Genomic DNA, 10838 nt, shown 5'->3' on the forward strand with positions numbered 1-10838 from the left:
AAGTTTTTATTTCTAGCCTCCGATTTCGACTAACAAGTGTTGGTATACGATCGGAAACTGAAATCTATCAAAACCTAGGGTTTATGATCAACAACTCTTGAATGGTTTTATATCAGAAGAGAAAACCTTAGAATAGACAAGAGGTGAAAAACCTAGATTACAAGTTGTATGATCAATCACGAGGATTAAATCCAACTTGGATTTGTGATCCCTAATACAAATACTTTTATCTCACTCTTGTTCACGAAGAACAGAAGACATGGAAAACAACCTGCAGAGCTTACGCCAATTTTCCAAAGGGATGAAAAACGTGTAAACTCGCGAACTCATTATTTATAATGAACAATAGCTTGGAGGCTAAATAAAGCTATTTTCCTTTTACAAGACTCTCCTAAATATGGGAGTCTTTTCTAAGTTAAAACTCTTGCCAAAATAATTAAATAAATAACTTATTTAGCAAAAATTATATTTATGTGAATAAATCACATCTTAACTTAGGCAGAAATCAAAAATACTTTAATATGGTAATAAAAAGTGTTTGGACCAATAGCTAACTTGCCTAGATAAGGAAACATCACCAACTTGACCAAAAATCCATTTTAGTCACGTATTGGGCCCAAGTTCGCGGACCACTCCAAAGCCCATTGAATGTTTCCTACTAATGAACTTAAATCACTCATAACTTTATCGTTATAACTCGGAATTGAGTGATTCTTGGCTCATTGTATTCGCAAGATCATTCACTATCACATGAGATTCCTTATAGGGATAAAGGTTATTATCACCAAAGTCATGAATCAAATAACCTCAAGTATATATACATAAATGTACATTTACCGTCATAGGAATTGTTCCATAGAGTGAGCATTTATCTCGATAGATTAGAAAGGTAGAATTGAACAAGAATCCAAATGAAATCAATCACATACCTTTGTTGATGAAGTACTTGTTGATTTCTTCTTGTATCCTTCAATCTTCAATCTTCATCCTTTAAGGATAGCTTCGATTCAACTTCTTAGACCTAAACTAGTCTGAAATTATCTTTAGTATGCTAAATCAAGAATGAATTTTGGCAACTAAAATTGATAACTAACTTGACATACCAACGCTAGTGGGTTCAACCAAGCAATGCTCTAACAATCTCCCCCTTTGTCAATTTTAGTGACAAAACCATTTTACATATGGATTGTACTTGACAAAACCAAAAACCTACATGCTTGATTTATTTGGTTCTTGAACTATGAGTGTGCTCATCCTGTACTTGCTGAAGATCCATCATAGTATTATTACACAGCATCAAAGTTTCATTGTATCACAACTTTGACAATAATACTACGGTGATATGTATCACTCCCCCTTAGTCAATAATCCATCTCGATCATGGAAACCACTCCCCCTTACACAATGATCCGAAAACCATATGTTTTTGTAGTGTGAACTACCTATTAATTCTCCCCCTTTTTGTCAATAAAATTGGCAAAGGTAAAAGAACGGGATCATAATGAAAATTCCACAAGAAACATTTCATAGACTAAAAGAAAAATACATACCAACTTAATTTAGATGGAATCATAAAGCCGAAGCTAAATGCATTCATCAAGGAGTTTTAAGATACAAGATAACCCCTATAAAATTCCACAGTTGCACACCCCGCAAGATATTACCATTAAGCACAAGTTCAAAAGAACTCTCCCCCATTTGATGTCATTCCCGAAAGAACAACAAGAGCGACCTTACTCCAGAGAGAAGGATTTATAATGGATCTTAGAAATCCTACAAGGAGATATGATTTAAGAACCAATCATTGAAAGTCTCTCATCAGATCATGTTACTAAAATGTTTAGAACTATCTCATGGTAACAATACACAATATGTGATCATAAAGATCAAGTATTGTGATCATCTTTTCTAAGATACAAACCTGTATAAATAAGACTTGATATGCTTAGAAGGAAGAATAAACTTTTCCACAAGGAATTACACCAAGAATGGTTACCATAAGAGTATGCAAAAGTTACTTTGACAATAAAAACTAACTTCCATGGCTTTGATAATTGCTTCTAACCTGTTAAATTTAAGAATTTCAATCAAAAATAAAGTTAGGTAATTAAGACTCATACATGTGGTATCTAGCCATATGATCACTTCCATATTAACCATATTCTTCTTCACCATAACTAGTTCAATTGACTTCATGTGAACTAGTTAGAGAGTTGTTCAATTGCTATGAGATCTTATGTAACTACACAATACACAATTGAATCAAAGATGATACGATTCACTTGAATCGGCTCGTGAACTTATAGCCACGGTTTGCATACTGCATTTCTTAGTCTTTTAAATTTATGTTCAGAGCACATCTTTAGATCATAACCCACTCAAGTTCGCAAACAAGTTTGCGGACTTAGGGCACCGACAGAGTTTCCAAACTCAGCAGAAAATCTCGGCAAAGAGACTTCCGCCAGTTCGCGGACTAAACGCACAAACGAGTTTTTGGAAATCCCAGCAGAAATTCTCGGTATGAGAACTTCCGTCAGTTCGCGGACTGGGTTCACGGACTTGGCAAAGCCAATTCCTCCGGTTTCTCTCAATCAACAAAGTTCGAAAACTTTGGATTAAGGAATATGACTTATGCACATATGCGTTACCACACAATGCTTATATCCATCATTGGTTATATAGATCTAAACTCTCATTCCAACCATAGAAACATTCTCAGAGAACGTTATTCATTCGTTATTCATAGACCTTTCTCGTCACATCAATTTCCAAAGTAATTGAAACTTTTCATGACTTTCGTCACTAGGTAAAGATAAACTTGATCGAAGCGAAATTTTACCAACACATATTTCGAGGAATATATAAGCGAGTTAAACTCAGCTCGAAAAAATAAATTGTTCCACATATTCAGAAGTTTCCCAACTTAATATGTGCGCCCCAATTCTTTTGCAATCCTTACCACATTTAATAGGGCTCCTTGGTAAGGATGCACTTTCAACACAATCAGGTTGTGTTGAGGTGAGCAAAATCTTGCTCACGACAGGTATTTGAAACAAAATGATGCATAAAGTCTAGGAATTTAACAACTTCCTTGAAACTTTCAATAAATGTTCCATACCTTTTTAAGATGTTATCCCTTGTCAAACTCTTGTCTAGAAGATCCTTCTTAATAGTACTCGTCGCTTTATTGATCATCTTTGGTACCCATTTCTGAGTAACTTTTGGAGCAACGTATTTTCTTTTCTCCCCAATATAATTATAAAACTTCTTGGGGGGAATACTGAAGGAACTGATATTATGAGACTCAGTTTTTCTCCAATTTGGAATATCAGATCTTGTCTTCTTAACAGAATCATATCTGGTTTTATCTCGTTTAAGAAATCTGCAATTCCTTTGCAAGTGACCTAGTTTTCCACAATAAAAACAATGTTTAGTATAATGGAAATAGTTATGTTTAATGTTACCTGAATGTGTATGTGCTTGCTTTGGAGCTTGACAGAATTTCCTCTTTTCTTCAACAACAGTTTGTAGAGATACTTTCCTTTTGTCAACCGTGGAAGGTTTTGGTTGAGAAGAAATTTTAGCTTTGAAAAATTTTACCTCTTTGCAAATACTAGAAGCGTATATTCCTTTATATCCCAATCCTCGTGTATCACGATGAATTCTACATGCTCCCAATATCGAGGTTAATTTGTCTGAGATACTATTTCTAGACAAACTCTCTTTTAAGCTCGAGTTTTCTTCTTCTAACCTTTTGACCTTCTCAAGCGCAATAACTAGATCATTCTTGGAAGATTCACATTGAACTTTGAGATCTTCTCGTTCCGAATCCAATAACACGTTCATCTCCATGTTCTCCAAGTTATCTAGTTTGCTTGAAGAATAATTTCCTGATCTCGACCTTCGACAATTTCTTCCTTAAGATTTCGTATTTCGTTGAGATAATCTCTTGCACCACTAGAATCAAGTTGGTCTTGCAAGTCTTTATTCCGACTACGAAGTCTGTCATATTTAACTTTCTCACTGAAAATGGTGCTATCAGCTTCTGAAAGTTTCCGATGACATTCTTTAAGAAGATTATTAGCAACTGGATTAGCATAGAACACTTCTTCGTCAGAATCAGAATCAGTATCCGAAAGAATTTTTCCAGAAGCTAATGCAACCTTGCCTGAGAGCTCTTGAGGATTATAAAATTCAGGACCATCATCAAGAGTAGGCAAATCTGCTGCACATGCCGATTGTCTACGACTCCAGCTAGGACATACTGAAGAAAGATGCCCGAAACCACGACAGTTATAGCATCGTACATCATCAATAGAAGATTTTGTAACTTTAGAAAAACTCTTTTTCCTGTCTCTCAAGAGTTTTCTAAATTGTCGTGGAGTAAAATCCTTAGTATCTGGCGAACCAGATTAATCCTTAGGGGATTCAGAATTGTTTGCAGCTTTAAGAGAAACCACCTCTTTTCTTGCGTGTTCATTATCAAAGATCTTTAACTTTCCAACAAGAGTATTTTTGGAGAGTGTAGAAAGATCGTTTGCTTCTTCAATGGCATGTTTCTTAGACTCGTATCTTGATGGTAGAGACCTGAGAATTTTGCACACAAGAACTGATTGATCTTAACGTACAACCTGTGATATTTCTATTATATAAATAAAATATAATGGGGAAAAGAAATAGCACAGACACCGGATTTTGTTAACGAGGAAACCGCAAATGCAGAAAAACCCCGGGACCTAGTCCAGAATAAACACACACTGATTATAAGTTGTTACACTAAATTGCTACTACCTATTCGGACTAGATGTAATACCTTCTTCAGCACTTGTAGAACTCCTAGCAGAATACCGATTCTCTTTAGAAATTTTTCACACAAATCTTCTAGCAGAACCCAAGGTTCTCTTTAGAAGATACACCACCACGATTGATAGATTCGATATTTTGTTTGCACAAAACACCGTTTGATTTCCCTTTAGATGTAAATCAAGGTTTTGGAAATCTTGTGTTTATTTTGATAAAAACAATTACTAGGTAAAAGTAATATCAAAACAAACCTGTAGATTAGGGATTATTATACTCTTCAATAAAAAGAAGAGAAACCTAATAACTCTACAACAAGAACAACTAGAATAAATCTATAGATATCTTGTTTAAAACTTCTCAAGGATTTTTACGATATGCCTCAATAGAAGTTTTTCTTTCTAGCCTCCGATTTCGACTAACAAGTGTTGGTTACGATCGGAAACTGAAATCTATCAAAACCTAGGGTTTATGATCAACAACTCTTGAATGGTTTTATATCAGAAGAGAAAACCTTAGAATAGACAAGAGGTGAAAAACCTAGATTACAAGTTGTATGATCAATCACGAGGATTAAATCCAACTTGGCTTTGTGATCCCTAATACAAAGACTTTTATCTCACTCTTGTTCACGAAGAACAGAAGACATGAAAACAACCTGCAGAGCTTACGCCAATTTTCCAAAGGGATGAAAAATGTGTAAACTCATGAACTCATTATTTATAATGAACAATCGCTTGGAAGCTAAGCAAAGCTATTTTACTTTTACAAGATTCTCCTAAATATGGGAGTCTTTACTAAGTTAAAAATCTTGCCAAAATAATTAAATAAATAACTTATTTAGCAAAAATTATATTTATGTGAATAAATCACATTTTAATTTAGGCAGAAATCACAAATACTTTACTATGGTAATCAAAAGTGTTTGGACCAATAGCTAACTTGCCTAGATAAGGAAACATCACCAACTTGACCAAAAATCCATTTTAGTCACGTATTGGGCCCAAGTTCGCGGACCACTCCAAAGCCCATGGAATGTTTTCTACTAGTGAACTTAAATCACTCATAACTTTATCGTGATAATTTAGAATTGAGTAATTCTTGGCTCATTGGATTCGCAAGCTCATTCACTATAACATGAGATTTTTGATAGGGATATAGGTTATTATCATCAAAGTCATGAATCAAATAACCTCAAGTATATATACATAAATGTACATTTACTGTCATAGGAATTGTTCCATAGAGTGAGAATTTATCTCGATAGATTAGAAAGGTAGAATTGAATAAGAATCCAAATGAAATCAATCACATACCTTTGTTGATGAAGGACTTGTTGATATCTTCTTGTAGGCTTCAATCATCAATCTTCATCCTTTAAGGATAGCTTCGATTCAACTTCTTAGACCTAAACTAGTCTGAAACTATCTTTAGTATGCTAAATCAAGAATGCATTTTGGCAACTAAAATTGATAACTAACTTGACAACATTTTCCAAATATATGATGCACTTGTTCTGGTGTCAATCTGTGATCGTGCGTATTTGACAAAGTGTTTACTAGTATCCTTTTGGCCTTGTTGATGTCCTCTCTTTCTTGATGATACCCTATCACTCTTGAAGAGACAAATCTTTGGAAAAACATCAAGTTCCTCCTTTATGTAGGTTTGCATGTTGCGGAAGTAGTAATAGTACCAATACTCAAGTATCATAACCATGTCATCTAAATTTGTACCCTTGGTTGACTAATCATCGAGATATCTATAGGTATTACCTAACGAAGCTATACCCTAATCATAATTTCCAACCCTATTTAAGTCAGCCAACATTAGACTCCAACGTTTATTTAATTTTCCAGTAGAATGCATTAGAAGAAAATGACCGAAACACCACATAAAGAATGCTCGTGTCAATGACACTGCACATCCTCTATTATCCTGGTCTTTTCTACTTAGAATTGTTGATGGTGGATTTTAGTTCAGGGCTAAAATTGTAAAACCAAATTTATGCGCTGGCATCCTCCAAAGGATAAATCCATTGATAAGTGATGAATACTTCTTCACTTTACTAATTCACCTAGAATGGAGCATGTGGCAACAATCCCAGTATTCTGTGAATCAAATACACAAATTCATCCAGATTGGAGCATGTAGCAATAATCCCATATACCCTGTGAATTTATAACATTATTAATTAATGCGCGACTAGCCTTGTATTTACTGTGTTGTTCCCGCAAGAACTCTTATTATTAGTGCGGCATGACGACTGAGTGTTTCTCTCAGCAGAGTAACACGAATCTCCAAGTGTCAATAATGAGGCATGCACGAAATACCCGTACAGGCTACAACTCCCGGTGTGTTATACTAGCCCGATTGAGCATACATCTCTCGATGTGTTATACTATCCCGATCGAGTATCTTGATTGTCCATGTCAGTCTCAGAAACAATCACGTCCACGCAAGTTGGCCGCATGATTTAACCAGCCTAGACGATCCTCAACAGGAGCAGGCTACCATCTTAGTGACCACCAGCGGGCCCGTTTATGCCCTGGTCGGTCGAATACATACCACGCCTCCCAAACAAACCACCGAACACCAACCTAGGTAGGATGGTTGGGATGGTATGGATCAGCTTGGAAAACATGTACGCACAAGACTGCCAATGACGGTCTCAAACAGATCGGGGCCGTCCAACTTCACCGGCATGGTTGGACGGCATAGATCGTCCCATGGCCGGTTGGACAAGTGTTGTCCTGCGCACCGACGGGCCCCCTTCACGCCTGCATAATCGACCACCTCACGACCCATCCAGGGAGGAGTAAACGCTCGCCCAAAGTTCGGCCGACGTGATGCTTTAAGGGTCGCAGGAAATTCCACTAAAGGTCTTAAATTGATCACGACCATCCAACTTCACCAGCATGTTTGGATGGCTTAGATCAGACCCATAGTCATCAGGCAGGTATTGGCATGTTCACCATCGGCCCAATGTGGGCCCCACATGGTCGGCCTCCCCAAAAGAGGAGCGTAGCTTCCCAATTCTTCCAGCCAAAGTAGCGTGTACATGAAACCCTAATTAGGGTTTGCGACATATCACATGTGTCGTAAATCAGTCGCAACCATCCATCTTCGAAGGAATAGATGGAGGGTGTAGATGTAGACTCAAAGGGTCCCAAGCATGTCCACACAATCACCGTGGGCCCGTCTACATGCGTGACCAATCGTCCAAGGCCGACCATGGATAGATGCCTCGACTCATGCGCCCAAACTAGGCATGGTCACGCGGTTCCAATTGCAAACCGATCTCGACCACTCAACTTGCCGGACAAATCGAGTGGCTTAGATGACATCTCCATGAGATAGTGATGTACGGACATGTACACCGGAAAGCCGTCTACACGCATGCCCGGTCGGTCTTGCCAAAAACATCTCCCATGCATGGATTCGACCAAGATGAAAGTAGATACTTGCGCACCTCTTAAACCCTAATTTGACGGTCGCAGATGTGGGTCGCAAGTCATCTCGTTCGTCCAACTTCGCCAGCTTGGACGGACAGCCTAAGACAGGAGTTAGGAGACCAGTGAGGCATCACCACGATCATCGTCCACCACTCTTCCACATGGGGTGATCGGCCAAATCAGGGCTTTCCTTTATAGACTCCAAACGATCACTCGAAGATGGTTGGACGTGATGCTAAAATACGCTTAAATTCGTGACTTACCCGTTAAGCCTTAAAACAGCGATGCTTCATACATGCTGAATATATTCGATGCATTACCTGCATAGAATACACACGATATTGCATAAATATCGACTTCCTAAATAACATAGTTATTTAATCTAGAATCACATGCTACTTTCTGTGGGTCCCACGATCCACACATTCGAGACATCAAACATGTCACAAACTGGGGGATACTTACTGGGGTATTGGTCTGGCGGTTTACAGCATGCAGCGCACAACGCGCCATTACAAGAACGTGTCAGGAAGTCATGGACGGTTAGTGATGACGGGAGAAGTGGGAAAAACTGATCGTGTGGCACTAACACACGACTCCACTACTCCATCACTCCACTTCCTCCACTTCCCACGAGATACGAGGGTTAGGCTCAATGACTTGTATAAATAGGTTCTCCTCCCTATTTCCACAACAGACACAGGACAAGACAGAAACCTAGTGTTGATACAATCGTATTCAAACACCAGAACTGATATCTTACACTCTGCAAGCCAGTTCAGCTTTCTGATACAAGTCATACACAACCACAACTTTAAAATATCAAAACCTTCTTCGCTTCCCTCCCTAAGATCAACCCCATCTCCTTCACTTTGTGACCGAAGCAAGTCTGGAACGACCATTTCTTGGTTTAGGCCAGAATTGTACAGATTGATTTCTCGAATCAAAAGCACTCCCGTGCAGTGCATTTGTTTAGGGTTTAGATTCATTTCTCATCCACACACCCCAAATTACCAAAACCGGCAGAAATAGTTTTCACCCATAAACAAGAATGTAATCTTTAAAGACAGCCAAGGATAATGTATTCTTCTTAGAATCCCATGAAGTCGAACGATTTTTGACATCCGAAAAATACAATTCATCGAGTTCAGGATATGTTAGAGTACCCAAATGCGGCATAACTACTGGTTATTTACTAGGGTCACCAGTGGGAATTCCTGTTAACATGTACCAATCTAAAGGAATGATGCCAATTTCAAACTCCCGAAAGTGAAAAATCTTGGTTTTTGACCACCATCTCTCAGCTATGGCTTCAACTAATGCTTTATCCCCATTGGCAAAATCAAACCCAAAAACAGAAGAAAAGCCACAATTATCACAATAGTGTTGTGCTTCCGGATTATCTTTCACTATAATCTTGTAATACTCTTCAATATCATTCAAACTACCTCTAAAGCTTAGTTTGTGAGAGTCTTGTTTATAAACATCATGATATACATGGTAATCACATTCCTTTGACGATACTACTTCCAAACCATCTAAAAATTCATCCATACTACAATCAATAACAAAAATGAAAAAAATATCAATCATACATACATACATACTAAATTCATCCATACCCAATTCATCCATAACAATTCATTTTCATCCATACAACTAATCAAATCATTCATACTCAACTCATCCATATTAAATTATCATACAAATTCATTATCATTCATTTTCATCATACAACTAATCAAATTATCATATAAATTATAATTCATTTTCATCACAAAAATCAAATTTCATTTCCATTCATCAAACATAATCAAATTTAAATCCCTAAAAAATAAAAACATCACAAATAATCAAATTGAATCATACACATATCATCTACATCATCTAAGTATGAAAGATCAATCATCAAATTGAATGAAATCGCACCAAAAATCAAAATTCATAAAACTTTAAACCTAAAACTTCAACTCCTTACCTCGAATGATTTTGTGGATGGAATCGCACCAAACCACCTTCAATCGATCACAAATCCGCTGTAGACTAAACCCACAGAAGGAATTTGAAAAAAAAAAAACCCCTACACTTCTCGATTTTTGACATGAATTTTCGGTACGGAATGGGGGGAAATGGGGGAAGAAATGGAAATGGGAAGAAGGTCGATCTTCTGTGTAGTTATGGGGTTTTTTGTGACGCTGAATGGTACAACGTTGAGCGCTGAACGGTTCAGGTTTTCAACGCTGCTGACCGAGTCAAACGCTGAATGGTTCAGGATTTCTCTTGACGCTGAATTGTTCCGACTATCTGTTAATCTAGCAACGCCATAGAGCTTAGGAGGTTTCCCTAGCTGACGTGGATGGCCAATCTAGATGCTAGATTGGAAGACCATAGGGGTTAGCCTTAGCACAAGCAAGTGGGAGAGTGGAGAGTTTTAGAACTCATCCTTGTAATTTAGCTGCATACAGAGTCAATGTGATTGTGATTGTGATGGTGATGAGAAGTTGGAAAACTTCAAAACAGTACCGTATTATGCTTTTGCTGATACCAAAGGTTCTCGTGATCTTATCGCTAATCCAAGAAAAAATA

The sequence above is a fragment of the Papaver somniferum genome, chromosome 7, assembly GCF_003573695.1.
Source record: "Papaver somniferum cultivar HN1 chromosome 7, ASM357369v1, whole genome shotgun sequence".
In the NCBI taxonomy this organism is placed as follows: Eukaryota; Viridiplantae; Streptophyta; class Magnoliopsida; order Ranunculales; family Papaveraceae; genus Papaver; species Papaver somniferum.